This window comes from Suncus etruscus, chromosome X (assembly GCF_024139225.1).
Source record: "Suncus etruscus isolate mSunEtr1 chromosome X, mSunEtr1.pri.cur, whole genome shotgun sequence".
Lineage (NCBI taxonomy): Eukaryota > Metazoa > Chordata > Mammalia > Eulipotyphla > Soricidae > Suncus > Suncus etruscus.
The window spans coordinates 82,226,878-82,236,197 of record NC_064868.1 but is presented as its reverse complement, the minus strand read 5'-3'; positions in this window follow the sequence as shown (position 1 = coordinate 82,236,197).

Here is a 9,320-nt window from a genome sequence, read left to right as displayed (position 1 = left end):
GAGGAAAGGGGGAGAGGGGGTTCGGGTGACCCAGGTCCGGGCCCCCCACCCTAGGCCAGGCCAAAAGGCCGCTGGCACATACGGAGGTCTGCCAGCTGCCCGCCCGTGCTGCTAAAAATCCCTCTAATACATTCTTGACCTCAACATGAGGTGTATTGGAATCAAAACAAATTCAATGTCCATGTTCATATGTGCTACTCCTAACTTTTCTGCATAGACTCTTTACCTGAGAATAAGCATCATTATTTTTTCCTCCCTTGAGCTCTAAGATGATGTTGATGTTACTATGGTGATGTTCAATTCTTCCCTCCCTTCCCTGTCTCCCACCCATCCTTTTCTCCTTCCACAGTCCATTTCAGAACATCTAGGATTTATTTATTTCAGACATTTATTTATTTCAGAAATCCAGGTTTTATATGAAACATTGAGACATCAATGATAAATATCAAAACACCTTTGAAAACAGTCATGCTTAAATATTAAGGCATACACACATTGTGTATATATATATATATATATATATATATATATATATATATATATATATATATATATATATATATATACACCCAGCTGTTCTCAGAGCTTACTCCTGACCCAGTGATCATTCATGGCAGTGCTCTGGAGATTATATCTTCTTCTTGGGATCAAACCAAGGTTGGGTGCATGCAAAGCAAATACATTAATCCCTATGCTATCTCTAAAATTTCAGGCTAATATTTTAAAATATATTTAAAAATAATTTACCCGGAGCAATGGGGCAAGAGATAATCAATATGGTCCCTCAAGCCAGAAGCAAGTTCTGTGTTCATAGCCAGGAGTAACCCCTAAGCATCACTGGTTGTGGCCAAAAACAAATAAATAAAAAATAATAATTTACCATAGTATTATAGTACTTGCACATGTTAAAGTGCTCTCACAGGAAGGTAAGGATCTACCAATGATATGATACTTTGGTAGTATGGATTTGTCAAGAGCATTAGCATTATTATGCCACTACAAAAGACTAATTGCTTTAGGCTACTGTTTCTACCTTTTTCTGATAGAAAACCTCACTCCAGCCTCTTTCCTTCAAGTTTCATAGTTCTGCATTTGCACTCCCTAGTCTCATTATATAAAACCCCATTAATGTGATTTTCATGTGTGGCCTGACTAGGAATTTCTTGATGAGTTAAAGGAACTATATAGCTCATAGTTGAGAAATGCTATTTTAGAAAATAAATTTGTTTCCTCACATTTTTGGAAGTAGAAGCCTCAGTTCTATTTGTCAGCACTTTGGGTGTTATTCATTCCTGTTTAATTGTTGCTTAAAGATTGTTTTATTTCTTCATTGACTCCTGGTCTCCTCCTTTTTTTCTATAGAGCCCTAATATCTGTGAAGGATACACATCATTTTGGCTGATTGTCCACTCTAATTTTTATATACCTTTTTTAGAGCAGGGGTGAGGAAATATTTTCTGCCAAAAGTCACTTGGATATTTCTAGCACCATCTGTAGTCGATACACTTAAGCAGTCATATTGGGTAGCCAGTGAGAAGAAATTTATTTTTCCCACCATGAACAAGGTCCAGAATCACTTTATTTCCTGGAACTTTCAGAGTTTTCAGAATAGACATGGCCCATCCTGCTTTAGAGTCCTTATCACCAAATACAGTCACACTCTGGGGGGACAAGTGTTAGTTCTCATCATATGTATGTGGAGGGCTTCTGGGGAGGGTATTTTCAGGCAAGAACAGTGCACAAGACAATTCTGCATCAAAAATTCTGCATCAAAAAGTTCTAAAATTGCCAAGGCAATTATAAAATCTTAATCAGCAGTAAACCTAGGATATAAAAAATGTGTTTATATGATTCTATAAGTCATGTAATTTCTACGCCACAGTGCTACTTCTCAAAGCTCCTGTTACAAAACTGCTAAAATTGGATTCCTGACACTTTCTTTCTGATAAGGTGGTTTTAGCCCTCCTGTTCTGTTAGGCCTGAGCTCAATTTTCTGAATCCATGAGTCTGCCTTCCCCAATCTAATTGTAGCTTCAATTTTTACCAACGTTTTCTTCTTGTAATGATCTTTGATTTCAGATAAGAACTTGGGTCGTAGATACTACTTAGAAATATTCAATTGCTTCCCCATATTGCCTAGTTTTGTTGCAGTTAGTTGGGGCAACAATTTGCTCTAGATTCTGTCACATCAGTAGAAACAATTCCTTTGTGCCTGATCAGAACATATTTTGAAATCTTCCACTGTCCATGCTCTTGGTTAGTTATAAAGACCTCAGAACTACGTGTTAGACAAAAACTCGGTTACATCAAATCTTTCTGCATCACTGAGTACCTTCATGAGGATTTATAGGAACTAGAAATGTATTTCCACTGCATTAAGCTAGTGAGATTTGGGGGTATTAATTTTTTATTTACAATATTGACTCTTCTATCTGGACAAAAATAAGTGAGTTAGATTGGAAATGTGAGTCTGCCATTAATCCCTCAAATCACTGAGCCACAGATCTCTGAAGTCATTCCCATTATTCAGAGGCAGCAATTCCATCCCTTCACCAAATACAATGACCCTTTAAACATCTGATCTTGCTCTTCCTAACTTCTATATATCCCTTATACCTCTGCAATTTGATTGGATTGTTTGTTTCTGCCATGCCTTAATTGGCTTTCACCTACATTCCAGATTGGAGAGTATGACCCTATCACCTGCCTGCTCTATGTCCTAAAATTTTAACCCTTGTCAAATTCAATTTCTCTTTAATATCAGCTACAAAAACTTGCCTAGAAAAGGATATATATCTACATACATATACACACATATATTTAAATATATTCCAAGTTGTTAATTTAGTGAAAGTGAAGTTGTGTTAGCTCATTGAAATTTAATTGCTAATGGGTTATAAGATCTTGAGAACTACAGGCTCAGCATCTGTCTCATTTTAGTGTCTCAATTATCACCACAATAATTTAATGACATCCCGTTGAAGAAGCATACTTGACATGTTAATGAATGGCACCCTGCTCATTTTCATGAACTTCACATTCCCACGATGATATTTTGAAGCCAGAGTGGTTGGGTTTCTAGCATTACTTATTTAAACACACTGACTTAAAGGCTGACCAAAATTGCACACACATACCTACTTAACACTAAATTGCAAGTATATTATACTATTAATTATATATAGTTTTGTATATTTGTACCAAAACTGAGATAATCAAACCTATCCTTGGCATTCAATTTATTATCTAATATAATTATGACACTGTACATTTGTTTATCATTTATGTTTCATTAATATTTATTGACTGTTATCATATAATATTTTTCTTATTAATTATTTATGTTTAGTTTTATTGTTATGTCAAAATAAAGCAGTTTTATTTATTTAATTAGAGACATCTAATCTGTAGTTACATAGTAACTTCTTTTTAAAAAATGGAATATTCACAATGAAGTTTCATGCTTGTAGTCATTTTTAAGAATGATGTAAACTAATATATAAATACACATAACTTACATTTTGGTAACTCCGACAACAGAGACACTTTCATAATTTGAGTCAAAATTAAAATTTTAAAGTATTTTATTAAGTAGTTTATAAAGACTGCACTAAGAAACCATTTGTAAGGAATTTATCTAATATATTAGATGGCTATACACATGCAGATGAATTGTTTATGAAACACAGCATTATTTTTAAGCATGTATGCCATTAGTGACAGTGATACTAAAATGATTTAACATGAAGACATATGTGATCCAAAAAGAATAATCCCAAAAAAGAATAGACCACAAAATAAATCATTTTAATAATATTATTTTTTGATGATAAAGTTCACACATTTCTAACACAAATTGAGGGCTGTTATAAAATTTTTTACCATTGGAACTGGAGTGGTGGCACAAGTGGTAAGGCATTTGCCTTCAGGCAGCTAACCTAGGATGGACCACATTTTGATCCCCCAGAGTCTCATATTGTCTCCCAAGCCAGGGATGATTTCTGTGCACATAGCTAGGAGTAACCCCTGAGCATCACCGGGTATGGCCCCCCAAAACCCAAAAAAATTAGAAAAATGTCTTACCATTAAGATCTTGAAAGAATGAAGAGGAATATAATGTTGTCTCTAATTAAATAATAATATAATATGATATGATATGATATGATATGATATGATATGATATGATATGATATAATATAATATAATATAATATAATATAATATAATATAATATAATATAATATAATATAATATAATATAATATAATATAATATAATATAATATAATATAATATAATATAATATAATATAATATTGAAGATATTTCAATGAGATTTTGTCTGAATTTAATCTGTTATCAGGTTAGAAATATCCTTGCTAATGGGTCATTTGCTGAAATGAACAAGTACAAACTACTATCATCTGGGATCTTTCTAGCACAATCAGTGAGCCCAATCCAAATAGATTATGGAGTATATTCATCTGCTCATAGTGACCTGAAGATTGAAGCTCACTATGTGAGGAACAGGATTCTTTTATTAACTGGTGTATCTACAGCCACAAGGAAATCTATTTATTTTTACTTTCTAGGGACAGGTAAGATAAGAGCCAGACAATTATCTAGAAATTTATGATGAAATCATGAAGGACCAGAGATACTTGGAGAAGTATCTTAGAAGGGGCAATATTAGAAGCAAAGTTCATGTGTTCACTGCAGATTCTCCTGGCATCAATAGATTGCTTGTATAATGTTAAAAATTATGCAGGTGTTCCCAAGAGAGCTTGAAGAATGCCCTTTAGCCACAGATAGCTGAGTTGAAGACATGATGCACTTCTGGATCTCCCTTCCAAATCATAGAAAGACCTACCATGTACAGATAGCTCATGCTTCTCTTTCTGGGAAGAAAGAGAGGTATCATTTTTTTCTTAGGCTGGGTGAAGAGAGGATAATGAGTCTTTCACTTCCAAGAAAGAAATAAAATAGGTTGTATAAAAAATTATGTAAGAAATATTATTTCTATCGGGAATTCAAAATAAAAGTTATAAAGGCAGTGAAAGCAATTTTCAGTAAAATACTAAAAATGTACCATTTGACAACAGAGACATTATACAAATTTTCATTAATATTAATTAATATTTCCTGGTTAAACTCTTTGCTATTTATCTCAAAACAATTTATAATGAGGAATGAAATATTATTTAAGCAAAGAAAATACAAATTTTACAAGAAAGAATAGGTACAAAAGATGACAGTTTAGAGAAAGATTGATGGGTCAACAGTGTTTCAAGAATATTTCAAAAGAAAAGGGGTCAGAAAGGAGGACTATAGATTTGAAGGTGAAATGTTGAAAGCATATTTTAAAAGGTAGAGAGCTTAGTAGTAGAAGTAAGATGAGTAAGTAAAGGAATTTAAAGTAAAACAGCAATAATTTAACAAAAATAGAAAATAAATTTTCACTGAGAATAAAAGTAGCATTGGTAAAATATTGGTTGGTATATAATTTAGATATAGGAAGAAATAAGTAACAGCATAAACAATCTAAGAACGTACACTGATATCTCATGATTATAGATGAAAGTGTGCATTGGAGCAGGATCCTGTGAGATGAAAATAAAATTTTTAAAAAACAGGATACATACATCCTAATGCCAGACTGACATGGGGCAAAGGTTCATTTTCAGTATGGAATGTACACTGACCTGGTATTCTATTGGGTGGATGAGTACAAATTTCTAAGAACAAAAACACAAGTCAAGTCCATAGAGAGAGTACTTGTCAGCTCGCCAAGACAGAATAAAAATTGCTTTTTGTGCAGTGATTTAGAGATAAAACTTTGTATAACTAAGATAGCTAATAGTAGGTAGAGAAGTAATGATAAGAATTTGATTCACTAGAAGTGAAATCCAATTCCTTTTGCAATATGTTGACATATTATCAAAAATGAAGCTTGTACTTTATTCACAATGTTTAATTTATGACGTGTAGTCTAATAATCACTCAAAAGTGTGTTAGTCATGCAAAATTATCATTTCTCACAATCTCACAGACTACTGAACTCTTGGAATGGAACTCTATAATCTGTTGGTAAGTCTTCTATATCATTCTGATAAGCACTCATATGTAATAAAAAATAAAATATATTGGACAGAGCATATCACAGAGGACAGGTTGCTTGCCTTGTATGTGACTGATTCAGGTTTAATATCTAGAACTCCATAAGGTCTCCTGAACCCACCAAACGTGATTCCTGAGCAAAAAGCCAGCAGCATGTCTTGAGCAGTGCAGGATAGACCCAAAACTAAAACTGAAACAATGGCATGCGTTTCTACTACTGTAGAAATCCATGAATCAGTTATCTTTTAAAGAGCATGCAGAAAAATACTTCTTAATCTAATCCTCCCATCTCTGCTCATAACGGCTTCATTTAATATAGATATGGAAGGTACTCTAGAGGAGAAAACAGAGGGAATCATAGAGTTTTATTTTTTAGCTAAGACCAGCTTCTGGAAAAAGAGAATTAAGTAACAAATGATGACTATGTTTCACTAAATATGAGAAAATTTTATTACACTTGAGCTAAAATAGCTAGCTACACAAAATAGGTCTCTTTTATTTAGAGATTTAATGCTGCTGGGAATCAAATCCAGACCTTAAAATATGCAAAAAAAGTGTTATATTGAGCTACTCCCCTGACCCCCCTTTTTTCTCCTTTTTATACATAAGTACTATTCACTATCATTATATCCAGCTTACCCCATCCATAACACTCATAAATGTCATAAACTAGAGAGATGAAAGTTGGAAACCAAAGATTTATGTTGCTCACATTACTTGATAATCAAAAAGTTTGAAGTTATATCAAAATATTCTCCAAAACAGAATATTCATATCAAATTGATTTTTTAAATGCTCGTATGTTAGCTTTATATTCTCAATATCTAACAAAACACTATTTTGATTAGAAGGATGACATAGGATCATTGTGAATATTAAAGAAAAAGAGTTCAACATCATTAAACCCACCCCAATAATCTATTTTTGTCTTTTAGTCTTAGGTTAAAAATAAAACTGTGTATTTCTTTAATTAGTTACCACTACTCTAAACAAACCAGAAGATATTATCAAAGACAAATCTAGAGGTCGCAATTAGAGTCTTCTCTCAGGGTTATGGATATAAATTGGGCCCAAGTTGATTGGAGAGGAGTGAATGTAATTACTATTTCAGGCCCTCTCTGATGGTTTAATTAGCTGTGAATAAAGCAAATGCTTGCAGAAAACTGTATTTTATAAATAGTTTCTATTAGATTAATGATGAGTTGCACATACAAACATCAGTTCTTCAGGTAAGTCTTATGTGTCTCTGTGGCAAGATCCATAGTATCCTGTGATAAAAAATTTTAAATAGTCCATGAAAATGTCCTATCTAGAGAGAAAAGTGAAGGAAGATCATAATCTAGAATGGGCTCCTTCACATTATATATTATAATCAACACACTTCTCTAAATATTTTTTATTTTTAAACTTGGATATTCTTTTTCACTTTATCATTTTTATTTTGTTCTACAAACAATAATATACTCTTCCTAAGAATAATGTATGCTTCTGAAAGATTCATTTTCCTTGTATTGTGGCTCAGGAAAAAATGCTGTATTTTCCTAGAACCTCAGAGATAGAGCAATCGATAGGAGGATGAAATTAAACAGGACTTTGAAATTTCTTATTTGCTCTTTATCTGAGGAAAGTTTTCTGTCTCAGTATATTTGCAAACAGGCCACAATACAATGTACTCTATTCTCATCATTATTTTTCTGAAAACTTAAAAAATTTAATTTTATTAATTTTATAAATCATAAAATACTATAAAGATCTCCAGAACACTATAAATCTGGACATTTGTATTTATTTTCTGTTTGATTTACATAGGTCACTCTATCTGACTAACATATTTAATTGCTTATTTGAATAAGAAAACATATTTTAAGAAACAAAGTTTTCTCTAACATTATTTAAACACTATGGTTTAAGAAATTGTTTATATTACAGTTGTTTTAGACAGTCAGTGTTCCAGCATCAACCCCACCATCAGTGTGTCCTTCCCATCACTATTGACCATGACTCCCTCCCATCCCCCAAGGCTGCTCCCTTACCAGGCAGAAAATAATGCATTTTATATTTTTATTACAATAGTAAATAGAATTATAAAAAGTAAATCATTAAAAGAAAATTTGTGAAAATTGTTATACCTCAAGTTACTGTGATTAAAATCATTGAGGATTTACTGGGATGTTTGTTGTTGAGTATTCTGTTATTATTATTATTATTATTATTATGCTTATTAAACTTAGTGGTTTTCTATGTTATTTCCCATTCAATTTGCTGTGCTCCTCCTAAGGTTTCAATATTGTAAAGTTTTGAAGTGTCACACAGCTGCATATGTGGTCAAATGTGCCAGGAGCTCAGACATTGTAGAACTGGAATGATTCTTGTCCCATTGCCCCTCTAAGGTGACCCCAGAGTTTTAAGTCCAATGACTGGTGTACCTGAGAGTTTTATTGGCTTGGCTTCTCTTATAAGAATCAGAAAGCAACATTTTAAATAATTTAAATAACTGGTTATGATGACAAAAGCAAATAAGAAAATGAAGTAAAAAGCCATTATTTCCATTAAAATAGTGATATTAAACATAATTTCTAGTAACAGAAAGTTTATATTGATCAAAGGAGGTGAGAATAGGTTTTATCTTGCAACGATCAGAAAGTTTTTCCTTTGTTGATTAAAGATTACTCAGTGCTATGCTATCAGTTGTGCCCATCTCATATTAGTATATTTAAGTTTCAATGCACAGTGTTTAAGAATGTGATTATTTGGACATATGCATTGCTGTGAGGGAGAATGGGTTCACTGCAGAAGTCTATGACTGCTTGTTCTCCCTTTGCAATGAGAAAAACAAATCAGAGAAAAGTAAATTTAAAAAGCCCACATCTTTTATTTTAACTGATTTATGTAGTATTAGATCCTAATCTGTTATTGAATAAAATAGTTAATAGGTATTGAATAACTCGTTAAAATAGGATTTCTCTTTGGACTTATTTTTTATTTTAAATTTGTGTTTTAGTGACATGACCTACTACTAACTAATGACATTACCCATAATTTTTGTGTTATTTTGGTATTCAAAAGTACTCATGCATTTAATCCATTCTATGTCAGTCCAGAAATTAAAATAATGTTTTTTATGTGATATTAGGTATGATTCCCCAAAGCACTGCCAGACATGATCCCTAAGCACCGAGCCTGGAGACAGCCCCAAACACATTAGGG